Source organism: Perognathus longimembris, chromosome 11 (assembly GCF_023159225.1).
Source record: "Perognathus longimembris pacificus isolate PPM17 chromosome 11, ASM2315922v1, whole genome shotgun sequence".
In the NCBI taxonomy this organism is placed as follows: Eukaryota; Metazoa; Chordata; class Mammalia; order Rodentia; family Heteromyidae; genus Perognathus; species Perognathus longimembris.
The window spans coordinates 67,137,856-67,153,848 of NC_063171.1; the positions used below are offsets into that span (position 1 = coordinate 67,137,856).

At 55.7% G+C, this 15,993-nt stretch overlaps 1 protein-coding gene across 1 annotated transcript in view; it reads right to left on the reverse strand.

The window, feature by feature from the left end:
- The window catches only part of Smyd3 (SET and MYND domain containing 3), a 442,737-nt gene that overhangs the window by 56,423 nt on the left and 370,321 nt on the right, over positions 1-15,993 (reverse strand). The window lies entirely within an intron of this gene.

Consider the following 15,993-nt stretch of genomic DNA (forward strand, 5'->3'; position numbering starts at 1 on the left):
GTGCGAATGAAGTCCAGGAGGGATGCCGGGCAGATCCCTGGCAAGAGGTCACGGGGCCCTGCAGGTTAGAGGCAGGTAGGACGGCTCCCCGCGCAGGCTCACCTGCCTCTCAGGAGCTGGAGACGAGCACTGTGCGTGAGCTAATTCCAGACGGTTCTTATTCACAAGAAAAGGAAAGGGAGAAAGGTGCCGTCTTTCCAGTGCTTCCTGTTATCCGATCCTCAAGTAAACCCTAACCTGACTGCATTGGAGAGAGATGAACGTAGGGCACGAAACAAGGTAATGAGCATTTATAAACTTTCCAGTAATTCAGTAATTCTGGTGTCTTAAAAAGAGGAAGGGATTTTTTATTCTTTTTAAAGTAAAGTTCAAACAAAGTGCTTGTGCTCCGGAGAGAGACTAGGAAGTCTGGCAATTCAAAATCATGAGGGAAATAAAGCTTCATTTGCAGTGTGTGTGACTGTAGCAGTCTGGTTGGTGGGGCTCGTGGATTAATATACGACACTACTCAAAAACCTTTATGACGAACAGGAAACATCTCTGCTGGAACCAATTTCCATGTCCGCTGGCAAAGCCCGCTGAAAGCGGTTTAGATTTCACTTGAGAGGAAAATGGCTCTTTCATAAAGTAGAAAGCGGTGGCCAAGAATGGAGCAGTCACTCTTGTATCAACCACAAGCCCTCAATGGGCGAGTGAACAGCCCAGGCAGGGCTGGAGGGGAGGAAGCGAGGCTCTCAGCCGCAAGCTCGGGCCGCTGCACGCTCTAGTCAGCAACCCGTGAGCCCCTGCACACAGCAACCAGCATGCAGCGAGGAGACGCTGGTGTCGGAGCCGCGGGCCCTGAGCCGAGCGCCCCCCCCCACCCCCCCGCCCCGATTCTTCGGTGGCAGCCCCTCCTGACGAGGAGCGCCTCGGCCGCGGGGCCTCTGTACAGCCCTGGACGCGGGCGGTCCCGGCCTCTCCCCACCGCGCCAGGGAGCCACCAGGGCTCGGTGCAGTGGCCTCGGCTTGGCGGAGGAGGAGGGGCGCGGACCCCCGGCGCAGCCCAGGCCCTCTGCCTAGACGGCTCTCCTCCACCTAGTCACGGAAGCAGATTCTTCTCATCCAACCAGAGGCAGGCCAAGGAGCCTCTGACCTCGGCAGACAGCACCCCGAGCTTCCCCCGGGCTGCATGGGGCCTTCCCGTCCTGCACACGGAGGGTGAGGGTGGGGCGGGTGACAGGGATGTCCTCCAGGTGCGGGGCGGCCCTGAGGCCAGGTGAGATGGTCTTTCATCAGCGTCCTAAGCCCTGAGACCTGAGACCTGCCACAGAAGTCCCCGTAAGGCTGCAGCGCGCTGTGCTGGGTCCACGCAGCCGCGGACCTCAGGCACTGCACACACACACACACACACACACACACACACACACACACACAGCTTGCTGACTGCCCTTGGCCGTTCCTGTCACGGCCTTCATCCCAGCACTGGCCACACGCAGACCCAGGCCCCGGGGGTACAGAACCGTCCGGGGCGAGGGGTGTTTCCTTCACGACTCCTGAGACGGTGGCCTTCGGTGTGTGAGCCCTGGCACGCTTCGGCCTTCCCCACCCCTCCTTCCCTCGGCGCGGGGCCCCCCACCCACAACCCACAGGGAGACAGCCTGCGCCTCTGGCAGCGGAGAATGTGGCTAGAAAGCCAGGAGCCCCGCGGTTCACGTGGGTAGTGCCCCAAGCCAATGGTTCTTGCACACTTCCCGCACAGCGTGTAGGGGCTGTTCTTGCACAGCTCACGTGCGGCGTGTAGGGGCTGGGCCGGCCCTGGCCAGCGTAGAAAGGATGAAGGCCCTGGGGAGGGGAGAGCCTCGCCGCCTCCGTGAGGAGTGCTCCTGAGAGCACCTCCCCGGCTCGGCTCGCAAGGGCCCGTCCAAGCCCAGCCCCTGGCGCCCGCCACAGACTGTCGGACAGAAGGCTGGTGCAGCTGCAAATGCATCTGGCCCGGCCGTCCTCCAACCGCACCATGTAAACACCACAAGGTGGGAGGTTTGGGGATCTGGGAAAATGGTTCTAATGGCAACAGCTATTCAGAGAAAATACACCCCCAAATTCAAGAGCAGGTTTTAATTTAGAGGAGACTAAAACCACAGCCTGGTCTCCTGCATCTTTTCTATTTCCTTCTGTGGGAGCAGCTGTTTCCACTCTCGGCTAAGAACAGACAGGAAATTGCTGTACACCGTAGCTGAGCAGGCTGGGGTCAGGCGGAGGGGCAACGATCTGACGGCAAGGACGAGGGCACAGCAGGCACGACTGCTCCAAGGACGCCGAGGACAGGGCGAGGGCTGGCACGGGTCTGTGGAGCGCGGTGGCCGGGCTGGAGCGAGGCCCTGGGTTTGATCCCTGTCCAAAGGAGGAAGGGATTCCATGACTCCAAGTTCCCAGCACAGAGGGGAAGCCGGGAGGCTGAACTCCATCCCAGCTCTGCTGCTGGCTAGCTGCGTGACCCACAACTCACAGGGCCTCCTGGCTCAGCTTCCCCAGGTGAGAACTTGATCGGGGTTACCATGGAGATGGGGACCAATCATTCCGCTCCATTAGTCACCCATGCAGAAGGTGTCTGCCGTGCATGCTGGGAGACCTGAAATTCTGAGAGCGACTTGGGGATGTGTGGCTGCGCAAACAAATTGCAAATCCCCCCCATCCCCTTCTCCCCCCCTTTCTACTTCAGCTTCTCATCCGCACACCACCCCAGCCAGAGCTCCCCGCCAGAGTGCGGGTCAGAACAAAGGCCACAGCTAACGCACTGCTGCATGCCGCCACGCCGGGACCAAGCCGACCCACTGACTCCGCCCCTAACACCCTGCGCGTGGCCCTCCCGGACAGTGTTCCAAACACGGGCGAGCACGGGGCGCTGCTCTCTCCTGAAGCAGGCAGGCACGGGAGGTTATTTTACCGATGGTCCCAAGCTAGGGAGCGGTTTAGGGGGTCCTGGGATGTGGGGCTGGGCACGTGTCACTGGGCTGGCCACAGAGGACCCGCAGGAGAGTCACGAGACACAGGGCCCTTGGCTACCGTGGGGACCGCGACTCCAGAGGGGGGCTGCACATTCCCAGGGCGCCTCCCCAGCACCCAGCGAGGCCGGCCGGGTGTCCTCAGGCCATGCACAAAAACCTCAGAAGGGCTGGGTCAGTGAGGAAAACAGTTAGCACGCCATGCCGGCTCACTACAGAAAGAAAAGAGAACGCAGAATTGCATTTTGTCGCCCAGGGGAAAAGGTTAGCATATTCTAGAACAATCCCAAGCTGGGGCATTGGTTTTGGAGGGAGGGGGTGGGGCCGCATTCCTAACTGGCCTTTGGGAGGGGACGGCTCGCCCAGCCCTTCCTCGCCCCTCCCCACGCCCATGAGGGGGGCCCTGCCCAAGCCCCCCCCCCGCCCCCCACGGACGAGGTCCTGGCAGCGGTGCCCGGAGGAGCGGTGCTGGCGGGCTGCACCGAGCCTGCCCTGGCGCCTCGCGACAGAAAGCACACGTCTGCGTTTCATATTCCAGTCAACCCGCTGGCCCCGGGCCAGGGCACCGCTTTGTAACATGGAAGATAAAAGCCCTGGCCATGTTTGGCGCCCTGCCCCCCCTCTGCTCCCCGTAACTGTCTCATAAACCAGGCGCGCATTACCGAGAGCAGAGCCTTCCAAACCCAGCGAGGTCTAATGGGGCTTCACAGACAGTGCCAGAGAACCGGCAGAGGTGTGTCCGCCACTCCGGGAGAGCAGAGCCCCAGGGGCAGGGACTCTCGCTCGGGACCTGCTGGAACGTGGGGGGGGGGGTGAGGTGGAAGCAGACGCCACTCCTCCTCAGAGACCCAGCTCCCAGCCCGGGGCACCCTTCCCCAGGGCCCGCCTGCTGGCAGGGGGTGTCTCCTGGGTGCCAGGTATGGGCAGCTGGTCAAGCTTATCAAAGCAGGATCTGGGGTGCACAAGAGGGCGTGACTCACACGAAATCATGGCCTCTGGATCCGTTTCTACTTCGTTTTCGGGCGATACTTTGGTGGTTCAAATGATGCAGTACCAGACAGTAGTACTGCTTTACTATTCCTTTAATGTTGCACAGGACTTTGAAAGCGAGACTAATGTTAGCACACGTTTATAAACTAGACTACGAAGGGTTTCTTCTCTTGAAGCAAACACGGATGAGCTGGGGAGGCCCCGAGCTCCTCACTCGGATGCGGGCAGGCAGGCCCGGAGCTGCCGGAGGCTTCAGTTCTGCCTGGGGGGCTGCCACGGCCCCCCAGCCTCTCCCACCCCCGGGGCGTGCGGTGGCCTCCATTCCCTTCCAGCTCCCAGGCGACGGTGCCCGCCTGCAGTCAGGACCAGGGCTGCCCAGGCCGTCGAGTATCAGAGCCGCTGCCCCCTCCTCCTGTCTACTCGCCTTGCCACGGCTCTCCGCGCTCTCTGCTGTGCACAGGTGTGATCAGCAGACGGCACGGGGAGCCCTCCGACTGGCCTCATTCTGACCCACAGTCGCACCCCAGGGCTGGGCGTGGGAATGGCAAGGAGTCACCCGAGAGGTGGCCTCCACCCAGACAGGCTCCCAGTCCCCGGCAGGATGCCACAGGTGTCTTGATGCTGTCGTGGCGCACGGAGAGCCGTGGGCTCCGGGTGACGGAGCCGAGTGGCTTCCTTCACCCATGCAGGAGCAGAGGAGCCGGCAGGGGGGACAGCACAGCCATGAAGCCACGGAAAGAAAGGAAAAGGAGGGGGAAGGAAGCGAGTGAGGCGGGACCCCCCCCCCCCACCCCGGTGAAAAGCTCTCTCCTCCCTTACTGGAGTCCTGCTTCAGAGACCCAGACAAGCGGCCGGGGACATAGTTGATGAGGGAAAGAAGCAGGCTGAAATAGGAGGCTGGAGAGGCGGGTAAAAGCCAGAGAAGAGGGCGGATTTGATCTCGTGACGGTAAGAGAGGAATCCAAAGTGTTAACGTGAGTTTGCTGGAGGTCCGCGTGCAAAGCACAGTGACTGGCGGAGGAGCGGAGGGCAGCTGGGCGAGGCACACCAATGCGGAAAGCAATGGCGCCCGGGTGAACAGGGCAGAGACCTGCACCAGACGCCCAGGGCGGGGCAAGGTCAGAGCGCGGGAGGGCGGGGGCTCCGGGTGCGCTCCGTGGAGGGGGGCGCTGCCACAGTGCCGCCTTCGGGGAGATCAGGGTGAGGGAGGGGCTGGGAGAGCCGTGTTCCCCTTGGGACGTGCTGAAGACAGACTGCGGCAGGGTGTGGGCAGAACCGCCCCGCGGTGGGCCCGGGAGCACGGGTATGGGAGCACGGCGGGCCCGGGAGCACGGGTATGGGAGCACGGCGGGCCCGGGAGCACGGGTATGGGAGCACGGCGGGCCCGGGAGCACGGCGGGCCCGGGAGCACGGGTATGGGAGCACGGCGGGCCCGGGAGCACGGGTATGGGAGCACGGCGGGCCCGGGAGCACGGGTATGGGAGCACGGCGGGCCCGGGAGCACGGGTATGGGAGCACGGCGGGCCCGGGAGCACGGGTATGGGAGCACGGCGGGCCCGGGAGCACGGGTATGGGAGCACGGCGGGCCCGGGAGCACGGCGGGCAGGTGGAGCCTGGGGACGGGGGATGGAGCGAGCCAGCCCGCAGAACCCAGCCTTCCCGGGGAGAGGCTGCGGGGAGTTCGGGGTGCAGTCCCTGGGGAGGCAGCGGGGCTGTGACTGCGACCCGGGGGGAGGGATAGGGCGGGGGTGGCGGGCCCGCAGCGTGGGGAGGGGAGGTGTCGGGGCCCAGGGGCTTCAGTCCCGCTCCCCGCCATCGGGAGAGCGGGCTTCGGGGGACGGGGCAGGCGGGCTGGGCGGGCTCGGGGGGACGGGAAGGGACCAGCCGAGGACGGGGAGCGCTGGCGCGCAGGGAGCAGCAGAAGGCGGGCTGGCAGGAGCACTGCGGGCATCACAGGTGCGGGCGGCGGGGGCGGGGGCTCACCGCTGACGTCATCCTCGGGTGGGGGAGGGGAGCAGCGGGGGAGGGCGGGCGGGAAAGGGGCCAAGGTAAGCGGGGAAGCAAACATGGGATTGGGCAGGAAGGAGAGGGAAGGCAGACACCGAGATCGTCAGGGAGTAAATCCCCCTCCTCCCGGCAAGCGCGGTCAGCCGGGCCGCGGCTGTTCCTGCGTCCACCGCGCACGCGTGGCGGGGCCCCTGCGTCTCCGTCTCCCCGGCAAGTTCCGATGCACTTTTGCTTTGTAACCAAGAATCTGCAGACCCCGGGGCACAGGCCACTAAAGAGGTGGGAACAGGTTTGTAAAACGCTTGATGACACCGGAGTGCACGTTTGCCGTACGCTTCTGGCTTGCGCAAGGCTCTGGTTCACCTTCCGGGACATCCGACGACAAGCGAGCTCCGTGGCATCTGGGCAGGGGCAGGGCGAGAGGCCCGGACGCACAGGGCTGTGGGAAGGCCTGGACTAGGCGGCGGGTCCCCCGGGGCGTCCACACACGCGAGGGCTCCACCCCAGGGGAGCGGGGCAGCCAGGCGGCCCACGCAGGCTGAGAGGCGCAGCCCCGGGAAGGACGATGCGCACTGGGGCAAGCGAGAACGTGTCCACACCTGAGGACGTGTCCACACCTGAGGACGTGTCCACACCTGAGACCGTGTCCACACCTGAGACCGTGTCCACACCTGAGGACGTGTCCACACCTGAGACCGTGTCCACACCTGAGACCGTGTCCACACCTGAGGACGTGTCCACACCTGAGACCGTGTCCACACCTGAGGACGTGTCCACACCTGAGACCGTGTCCACACCTGAGGACGTGTCCACACCTGAGGACGTGTCCACACCTGAGACCGTGTCCACACCTGAGACCGTGTCCACACCTGAGACCGTGTCCACACCTGAGACTGTGTCCACACCGCGGAGCGCTCCTGGACGCTGGGCTCGACTCTCAAGAAAGCAGAGCAAAATCTTTGGGAAAAGTTCACACCTTCGGTCGCAGATGAGGTACCGGTGAGGTAGAGAGAGAACGTTATAACGGGTGTCATGGTGTCACAGCTGCTCCCCTGACGGGGAGAGGCCGTGACGGCCCAAGACCAGAGTGGGGGCCCTGCAGCCCCCGAGAACACACAGACGGTGAGTCTGCGCAGGAGGGGCCCCAGCGGCGACCTCCTGTGTCCCCCGAGATGCTCACGGGAACCCAGGGGCAGCACGGGAGCACCAGGGACGTGTCCTGCCCTCCTGGACCCAGCACCCCGAAGGCTGCGTGTCCCAGGTGGACATCACCCACACTTCACTGTGTGATTTCAACAAAGATCTGGCCGTGTCTGCTGCGACCATCTATGGAAGACAACAAGAATGTACGGTGACGTTTCTGCTTGGTTGAGCAAGTGACCACACGTCAGGATGGATGCTACCAACTTGGATCTGTCCTTGCTAAGAACCATTTTCCTTACTGTACAAAAGAGGCTAGCTCAAGTAATAACAACCATGACATACATTGGGGGTTACTGTGCTAACGAATGCTTTCCCTTTTTAAATCATTTGAATGAGGTGGAAAGAACACTCAGTTTCTAATTTATCAATGCCAGGTCTACAGTTATAAAGATGGAATAAGTTCCTCTGGGTTTTAGCTGCTGTTGTGTAACTCAAACGCCTGAGAATTGTCTACTATACTGCACAGCCTAAAAGACCCAAGTCGTGGGCGTGGCCAGGTGGATGAGAAACCTATCCTCTCTTCCTGTCTTGCTCAGGGGAGGAACTAGGACCCCGAGGTCTGTTAGGAAAGGTGAGTTTCAGTAGGTGAGATTGATTAACTTCCGATCACAGTGGCCCCAGAGTAGAGCAATCTGTCTAAAGACACCGTGTGCCATCTCTGGGTCCTGCCCAGCTGGGCATCAGAGGGGATTCCTGCCCCAAGGGAGGGGGCTCTAGCCCAAGGCAGACGGGCCTCTGGGAAGCACTTCTTTTCTCTTGGTTAAATACAGAACCACACAGATCTCCGTGGGGCTTATGTGGACCCTACTTTATGCTTTTCCTCAGATTGAAATGTTCTTACCTACGCATGCTACAACCAGGCCTGCCTGTTGGTTGAAGTTTGACTCCCAAGCCCTGGGAGGACGTGTTCTGGGAAGACAGAGGGCTGAGCACGGGCTGCGGGACTGAGGTGGTGGCTGGAGGCTGCACCCCATCTCTGCAATTGACGGCCTTGGTGTGGGGAAATGGGCTAGGGCGTGCTCAGCGCTTAAACACTGCTGGGAAAAGGGACGGTAAGAATCTCCCTTCCTGGTCGGAGGCAGTGGTTCAAGCCTGTGATCCGAGCTACCGGGGAAGTGGAGATGGGAGGCTGAAGCAAAAGGAAGTTCACGAGACGCCCTCTCGATAGAGCAGTTGTTGTGCCCGCTACGTGGCAGCAGGACACGCCCACCGTGTACCTCTTACTACGGGGGAGAACCAACTGGAGGATCACAGCGCGGGCCCGGGAGGCATAAAGCAAGGGCCTCTTTGAAAATGACCCACGCAAAAGGTGCTGGAGACATGGTTCAAGTGGAGAGGTCCAGCCTAGCAAGTTTGAATTCAACTCCCAGTACCACCAACCAAACCAAACCGAACCAAACCCAAAACCTCCCTTACTGAGAGGTCCTTTAGGCTCTGGGGAGTTGTTCCATGAACAAACACCGTTGTTAAGCCTCATGTAATAGAGACAGACAATTGGAACATTCTAGTGTGCTCAACTCCATGCTTGGCTAACGACTGTACCAATTTCCTTTAGTCACTCCAGCAACAAGTTCATTATGGACCTATCAGAGAACAGGAACACAGCGAGCAGGAATTACACAGTGTTTGTGGGAAGTGGAAACAGGGGTGCTGCAGGAAGAACAGGTGAGAACCGCAGCCTCCGGAGTGAGACTGACGCATGCACACAGCCGGGCAGGCACAAGGCTACCGGACGCCAGGGCTGGAGGCAAAGGTGTAAAGGCCATGAGCCTCGGCCGAGGCTGGAAAAAGCATGGAAGCCAGGCCGGGCTAGGGGAGAGGGGAACTGATGAAGAGTCCCTTCCAGAAAAGTCGTGGGCCTACACTCTCCCCGCCTCCCCCACCCTGAGTGGGCAGAGTGGAGGTGGGCAGGTAGGAGAAAAGGCGGTGGAGAAACGCTCGCGCCCAGCGGCTACCAGAGGGAGAGGAGACAAGGAGAGGCCACCTGCGATGGCGGGGGTGTGGGGGTGTTCACAGGACTTCCTCCCAGGGCACTGCTTTGAGACCCCACGTCTCCCCAAACAGCCCCAAGCCCCACGACTCCCAACAGCCCTGAAGAACCTCCAGGTTCCAACAACAAGGCCCACCTAGCCTTTTCTCCCCAGGAAGCTTTCCTTCCTCCTGAGCCGTGGCTCGAAGTCACACGACACCGACCTTCAACACCTCGCGGTGAGTCACGTGAATTCCGGGTGGTGGTGTGGGAAGAGCAGGGATGAAGGGAGAACCAAGTTTGAGAAGCCCGCAATGAGGTCACTCAGTCAACAGCTTAATGACTGGAAAATAAATAAATAAGTCCCCAAGCGTACCCTTGGGTCCCAGTCTTATTTAGTTACACATCTGCTCTGCAGTGGAATGAGGGAGTTAATTACTTTTGTATGACACGTATGTATTCTGCGAGGCACCACACTGCACCAGTTAATAATAATCTACCGTCTGTTGACACAAAATGCTTAAATTAATAAAAATCGAAGTGATACATCTCAGCAAAGCACACTCCACTGAAAGGCAGGATGGCAGCAGTAGTAATTTTCCTGGTTACAAATTACTGAGATGAGCTTTGTGGCAGGACGAACAGTTCGAGGGTAAAGGGACTCACCTGGCCGCTGGAAGGGGCCGAGGTTATGGGGCTGGGGAGGACAGCTTCTACCCCAGTGACTACGTTACACAGCGGAGACTTGATCACCAGGAAGTGCCCCCAACTGACAAGGTTTGCTACTTTCTATTTAAATCTGTGTGCTCAATCATTAAGGTCTGAAAAGAAATGTGGGAGGGGCATAACTAACCCTTGAAGCTTTCTATTAGCAGTGAAAACCCTCTGCCTTCGACAATCACCCTTCACTACCAGTCATCAAACCCCTAGCACTGCAGAAGCAATCTGCTTTCTCCAAACTACAGAGTGGCGGACCACTCTGCAGAACAGGTACCATCTAGGGCTCAAAGCGCTGACACGGACAAGCGTCTAGTAAGCCCTAAAACCACCCAAAGAAAGCCCTGAAATCCAAGATACTCTGTGGTATTTGCACCATTTTCTACTGAGTAATAGTTAGTGAACAAAATGATCCACGAACTTTCTTTTACTTGTAAGCTCTCTTGCTTATTTGTTTAAAAAACTTAACAGAGGCTGGGGATATAGCCTAGCGGCAAGAGTGCCTGCCTCGGACACACGAGGCCCTAGGTTCGATTCCCCAGCACCACATATACAGAAAACGGCCAGAAGCGGCGCTGTGGCTCAAGTGGCAGAGTGCTAGCCTTGAGCGGGAAGAAGCCAGGGACAGTGCTCAGGCCCTGAGTCCAAGGCCCAGGACTGGCAAAAAAAAAAAAAAAAAAAAAAAAAAAACTTAACAGAATACAAAACAAGAACAATTTTGGTATGGTTTGACTCTCAAGTACCTCTCCAGGCCGTGGCTTGGGAGGTGGCAGACCCTTTAGAAGGTGGTGCTGGTGGGAGGAAGCTAGGTTACTGTGGGTGTGCCCTTGAGGAGGATACTGGGGCCCTGGCTGCTCCTTCCATCATGTTCTCTCTGCTACTTCCTGAACGTGGGAGATAAGCAGCTTGCTTCACCACACATTCCCACCAAGAAGTCCCGCGCTGCCACAGGTCCAAAGACAAGGTGCCATCCTATCATGGACTGAGACCTCTGAAACCACAAATCAATGTAAACCTTCTTCCCTACGAATCGATGATCTCGGGCACTTCTGTCTTAAATGCTGGAAAGCGAGCTAGCACAGGACTGAAGTCCCTAAGTTTATTGCCTGTGTGATCATTTCTTCTGTGTTGCCAAAGCTAAGAATCCAGCAGGGAGATTTGCATCTTGCTGACCACGCCACACCCCAGGCCTCACAGGATGCTAAATTACTTTGGGAAGGGCCTTTACCCAAGTAGGCCACACAGTGTCACTTGATGACAAGTAGGCCTGACACTACAGGAGTGTGGGCATACACATGTAGGCTACATCCTTGACTCGTTGCTATTTGGGGCTTGCCTTCCAGGAGCTTTAGATAATGGGGCTCTGTTAAACCAGCAAGGGAAGGGGAGGGCATTCAGTAAATGCTTATCGATGGTCTTATTACAAGAAGCAACAGATAGAAGTGAAAACAGCTTCAACCTCAAATGAATGATCTAAACAAGAAAAAAAAGTCAAATATCATAAGGTACAGAGTTTGTTCTAGTGATGGGATATCTGATTTTTCTTTGTAATTCCAAATCATCTAACATACCTGAGAATTTATCAAGCCAAGCCAGGGTTCTAGAACTTGAGGGCTAGGAAGCTTCCTGGGAATTCACAGGTCAGACAGATGGGAGAGACGGTTCTCCCAAGCCCCCCACAGGTGAAATGCCACTGAGGCGTCATAAAAATCCAGGTCAGTACCTCTGACCCAAATACCTGTGGTTTAAGCCTACTTTCCCAAGCTCAGGGAGACTGAGCCACAGGCTGTCCTCCGGAGGAGCCCTTTCTTCTGTACGCTGGAAACTCTCTGTGCCCTTAATCATTTCTTCTAGGGTTACTTTCTCCTAGTGTTCTCTGACACCATTAGGAGTTTTCTTTTACCTTTTTAATTTACAGAGTTGTTGGATGTACAGTTATACAATGCATGCTCAGAACAAGTCTTGAGAAGAACAATGCTCTCAGTCTTTTGATGAGCCAAATGGTGATGACATAAAACTAAGGAATTCACAATTTGTACAAGGCTTTTTATTGACCTTCTGTAAAACACGAAGCTGTTATAAAAACAGACACTCATTTATATGATGTTGAACTTGTATAATCTTCCTCATCTTCTGAGCTGTGCTTGAGCCCAAGGGAGCCTTTACCATGTTGTGTTGAACATAACCTAATTGTTTAGAAATAATGTTTTACTTTCAGTTGTAGAAAGAATAATTAATTGGCTGCTATTTTATGTATTGTTTTGAAAGACACAATAAATAAAGAAATTAGCATTAAGAAGGTATTTTTAAAATGCCAAGATTAACTACATTCTGAGAAAATCAAGATGAGTCCAAATCAAGGATGAGGCCATTTATTGCCTAGAGGAGTTTAGTGACAAATGTGGAGGTAGGCAGCTGTCTTATGACATTTTAAAATTATAGACAGGGAAGCATTACTGAGCCTCTCAGAATTTTAGGTCCCTAATTTACATACCCAGCCAGAGACAAAGAAAGCCCACAGTCTTACTTATTAGAGTCCTCAGAGTCAGAAAATGACATGGCAATGAAGGTTGAGAAAAAGAAGATGAGCTGACACTTGCAACTGACTCCCTAACTATAGGAAATGTGGCTGGTGTGTCTCCCCACCCCCCCACAATGGGAGGGGCGGCAGGGTGGGAGGCCACACTGCCACAAACCATAGGGAAGTGCAGCAATTGTGGAAGATGACACTGCACAGACGACACTGCCACGGACCACGAGAAGGGCAGCTGGGTGGGGGACCACAAGGACACCGACCACGGGAAGGGCAGCTGGGGTCGGGGACCACACAGCTATGCCTTAGCAACTAGTGCTCACGCCACCAGGGATGCTCTAGCTTGTCACAGAAGCATCCAGAGACCGTCTCAACACCCTATTTGAAACCATTTGCCATATACTGGATATTCAATCAGACCCAGCCACATCTCTTTCTTTCTTTGAAGAAAAAAAACATGCTGCATGGACTTGCAAAACCAGCTCTCCAAAGGCTCCTTCCGGGAACAATGGTGTGGAAATCATGCTCATTTCCCTGCCTCGCTTTAACATTTCTGACTCTGTCTTTGTGCCATGCTTTCTGGCTTCCTGGCTCTACACACGATTATCTTTCCTCGGGCTCTTGCTGCTCAGGAGCCGCCCCCCTGGGCCCTGGTCTTTTTGGCCTTGAACACTTGCATAGAGATGTGGTATGCTTAACCTGATCACACGAAGTGGACGTGTACCAAGATATCACACGGTCACTCATTAGCTTCTAAAGCCCAAAGTGAATGGTGTGTGTGTGTGTGCGTGTGCGCATCTGTGCATGTGTGTACGTGCTGCTCCTGGGGCTCAAAGTCAGGGCCTAGATGCTGTACCTGAGATTCATGCTCAAGACTAGTACTCTTCCACTTGAGTTGTAGCTCCACTCTGGCTTTCTGGTGTTCTAACTGGAGACTGGAGCCTCCGAGAATGTCCTGCGTAGGCTGGCTTTGAACTGTGATTCTCGGATCTTAGCCTCCTGAGTAGCTGGGACGACGGGCATGAGTCAGGGGTCCCCGGGTGGAGGCACACGCAGGGGCCGGGGGGCCCAGCTCTCTGTCTAGGAGAAGCCATCTCCTGTGATGTGGGGAGCAGTGTGTTCTAGAATAGACATCGCAGCTATGGCTCTTGGCTCCCAGGTGACGTCATGACCCATTGTCCCTGCTAGGACCCCTCCCAGGACCTCATGCCACGGGACAGACAGGGCTGTGCGGCTCTGCGATCGAGCCCCGTCCTCACTGGAGCACGAGTGCCTGCCAGGCTTTCATGGCTTCGGGAAAGCCACTCCAGTTATTGGAGAAGCAAAGTGCGGATCACGGGGAAGCTCCGTTAGGATCATGGTAGGTTCTGACCGCTTAAAACCCATTCAAGCAGGGCGGTATCTCTCCCAATCTTCTAAAGATTATGTGGTGTGGTTATGGTGGGAACTTTAGAAACACATCTGGCTTAGATGATTGAAAGTAGAACATAAACCATTTGGAACTCGCTGGTCTCATGTTCACGAGGCAGCTCTGCTCTTGATTCATTTCGCAAAGTAGGGGAAAGAAGAGGAAAAAAAATTCTTGGTTCACTAATGACCTTTAAGTAATTGATGACATTTTAAATAGACTCTAGTTGCCCTAATAACTTCATGGGACAAGAAATTCTTACTTCCTTCGAATATAGCTTTAACCACTATTTTCTTTTTTGGACAAGTACCCTTTCCTCCTTTAGCTCCTCGGCTCCCTTCCTGAGGCCCACCGCCTAGCTGATCTCACTCTCTCTCTCACACACACACACACACACACACACACACACACACACACAAACACACACACACACACACACACACACACGTTCTTCATAGATCACCTGGCTATTCAAGGCTCTCTAACTCTGTTGCTGTGGAGGGTCTCAGAAGAGTCTAATAAAAAACAGTATGAAAATTGCAAAAGGCCATTTCTGGAAAGAACTGAAAGAAGTACCAATGCTAATAAATTCTGCTTCATTTATACAGAAGCAAATCAGAGGCCTCAGGGAGTGAGAGGCTAATCAGCAGCGCAAGGCCCCCCGAACCCAGAACGGACCCTGTAGGATGACTGTGCTCAGCCCTCTCGTGGAGTCTGGCAGGGCCTGTGGCGAGGAGGGAAGGCATCTGCAGGCCAGGAAGGAGATCGGGTCCTCCTTCATCTGTCCTTCTTTGCCTCCAGAGACTTGGGATTCTGAGCAAACTGTGGACGCCCGAGTATGGTGCTTGAAGCTCAGGCCCTGAAGGACACTCAAATGACAAAAAACAGAAACCAGGAACAGCTCTGCTGGTGCAGTAATAAGACAAGCATTTCCCTGAACCAACGAGAGAGCAGAACTGGGATGTAAAGCAATAAGCAGAGCAAAAGCCCCAGTGCCTCAGGCCAGGCGGCAGGCAGGCTGGCAGGATGCAGACTCTTGTCTCCTATAGGGAGTGGTTGATGGTTCTGCCAGTGGAATGAAGGAACAATACACCATATAGCATGTGACACTCAGTGGGGACAAATGGCTATGTTACTGGCTTATGTTTGTACCATACTGTACTTCATTGTTATTAGAACATGCTCCTACTGACAACAAGAAGTTTGCTGCAGAAGAGTTATGTTGTGCAATTCTATGTGTGATGACAAAAATCACCTAACGATGCATTTTTTAGAATGTATCTTCATCATAAAGTGACCAATGGCTGTGCGTGTGCATGCAGGTGCGCACATATGCATGCGTGTACACACACATATACACACACATGTCTAGCTGGTTCTGTCTCTTCAGACCCCTGACTCATACAATATTAAACAAACTTCTAGCTCAATAGGGTAGAGAGGGCAAAGAAAACTACCTAATGGGGTGAAGACGCTATGAACTGGCGGTCCAGAAGTCATTCACGTCCCTCTGCCCCCGGGATCAACTCCGAAAAGCTGAAGTAGCTTCCTTCCCTGCTTTACAGCCAAATACGGCCCTGTGGCAGCCACTCAACAATGAAACGCAGGCTTTCCTTCGTCCTTTCTTAGCCCATTCTTGTCCCGGCGTGGGACCCTGAGATCAGAAGCAGCTAAGGAGAAATAAGAAAGGTGAAAGAAGATGGGGTTCCTCACGGGACCCCCAGAGCAGCTGCTCTTGTCCTGGATCACATCTCCGGAATTAGAAAAAATGTGCTCTAGCTCCTAAAACCCGTTTTACTTATCAACTTTATTCGTAACCCAGCCCTTCCCTAACTATTGTAGCCCACATCTCAACATTACAATAAAGCAAAAGTGAACAGACACTAATGTTTAATAAAGCATAGTTCATTCAAGAGCTTCTGAAGGCGTGTTGTATGTAGCCCTGACGTTCCCATGCCTCAGGACGCTGGCTGGCGGGAAGCAGGCCTGCTGTGTTTCCATGGCAGAGCACTGCGCGGGGGAAGGGAAGTCCGGAGGGGAGGGGAGGTTGGGAGGCCCAGGTGCTCTTGCCACTGGCAAAGGCTAACACTAGAGTGGATTTGGGGAGCCATCAGCCATGAATCCAGTGTCTCGACTAGGTTGTTTCTAAAGGTTCTTTTTAACGTGAAACTACGTTCTTGTC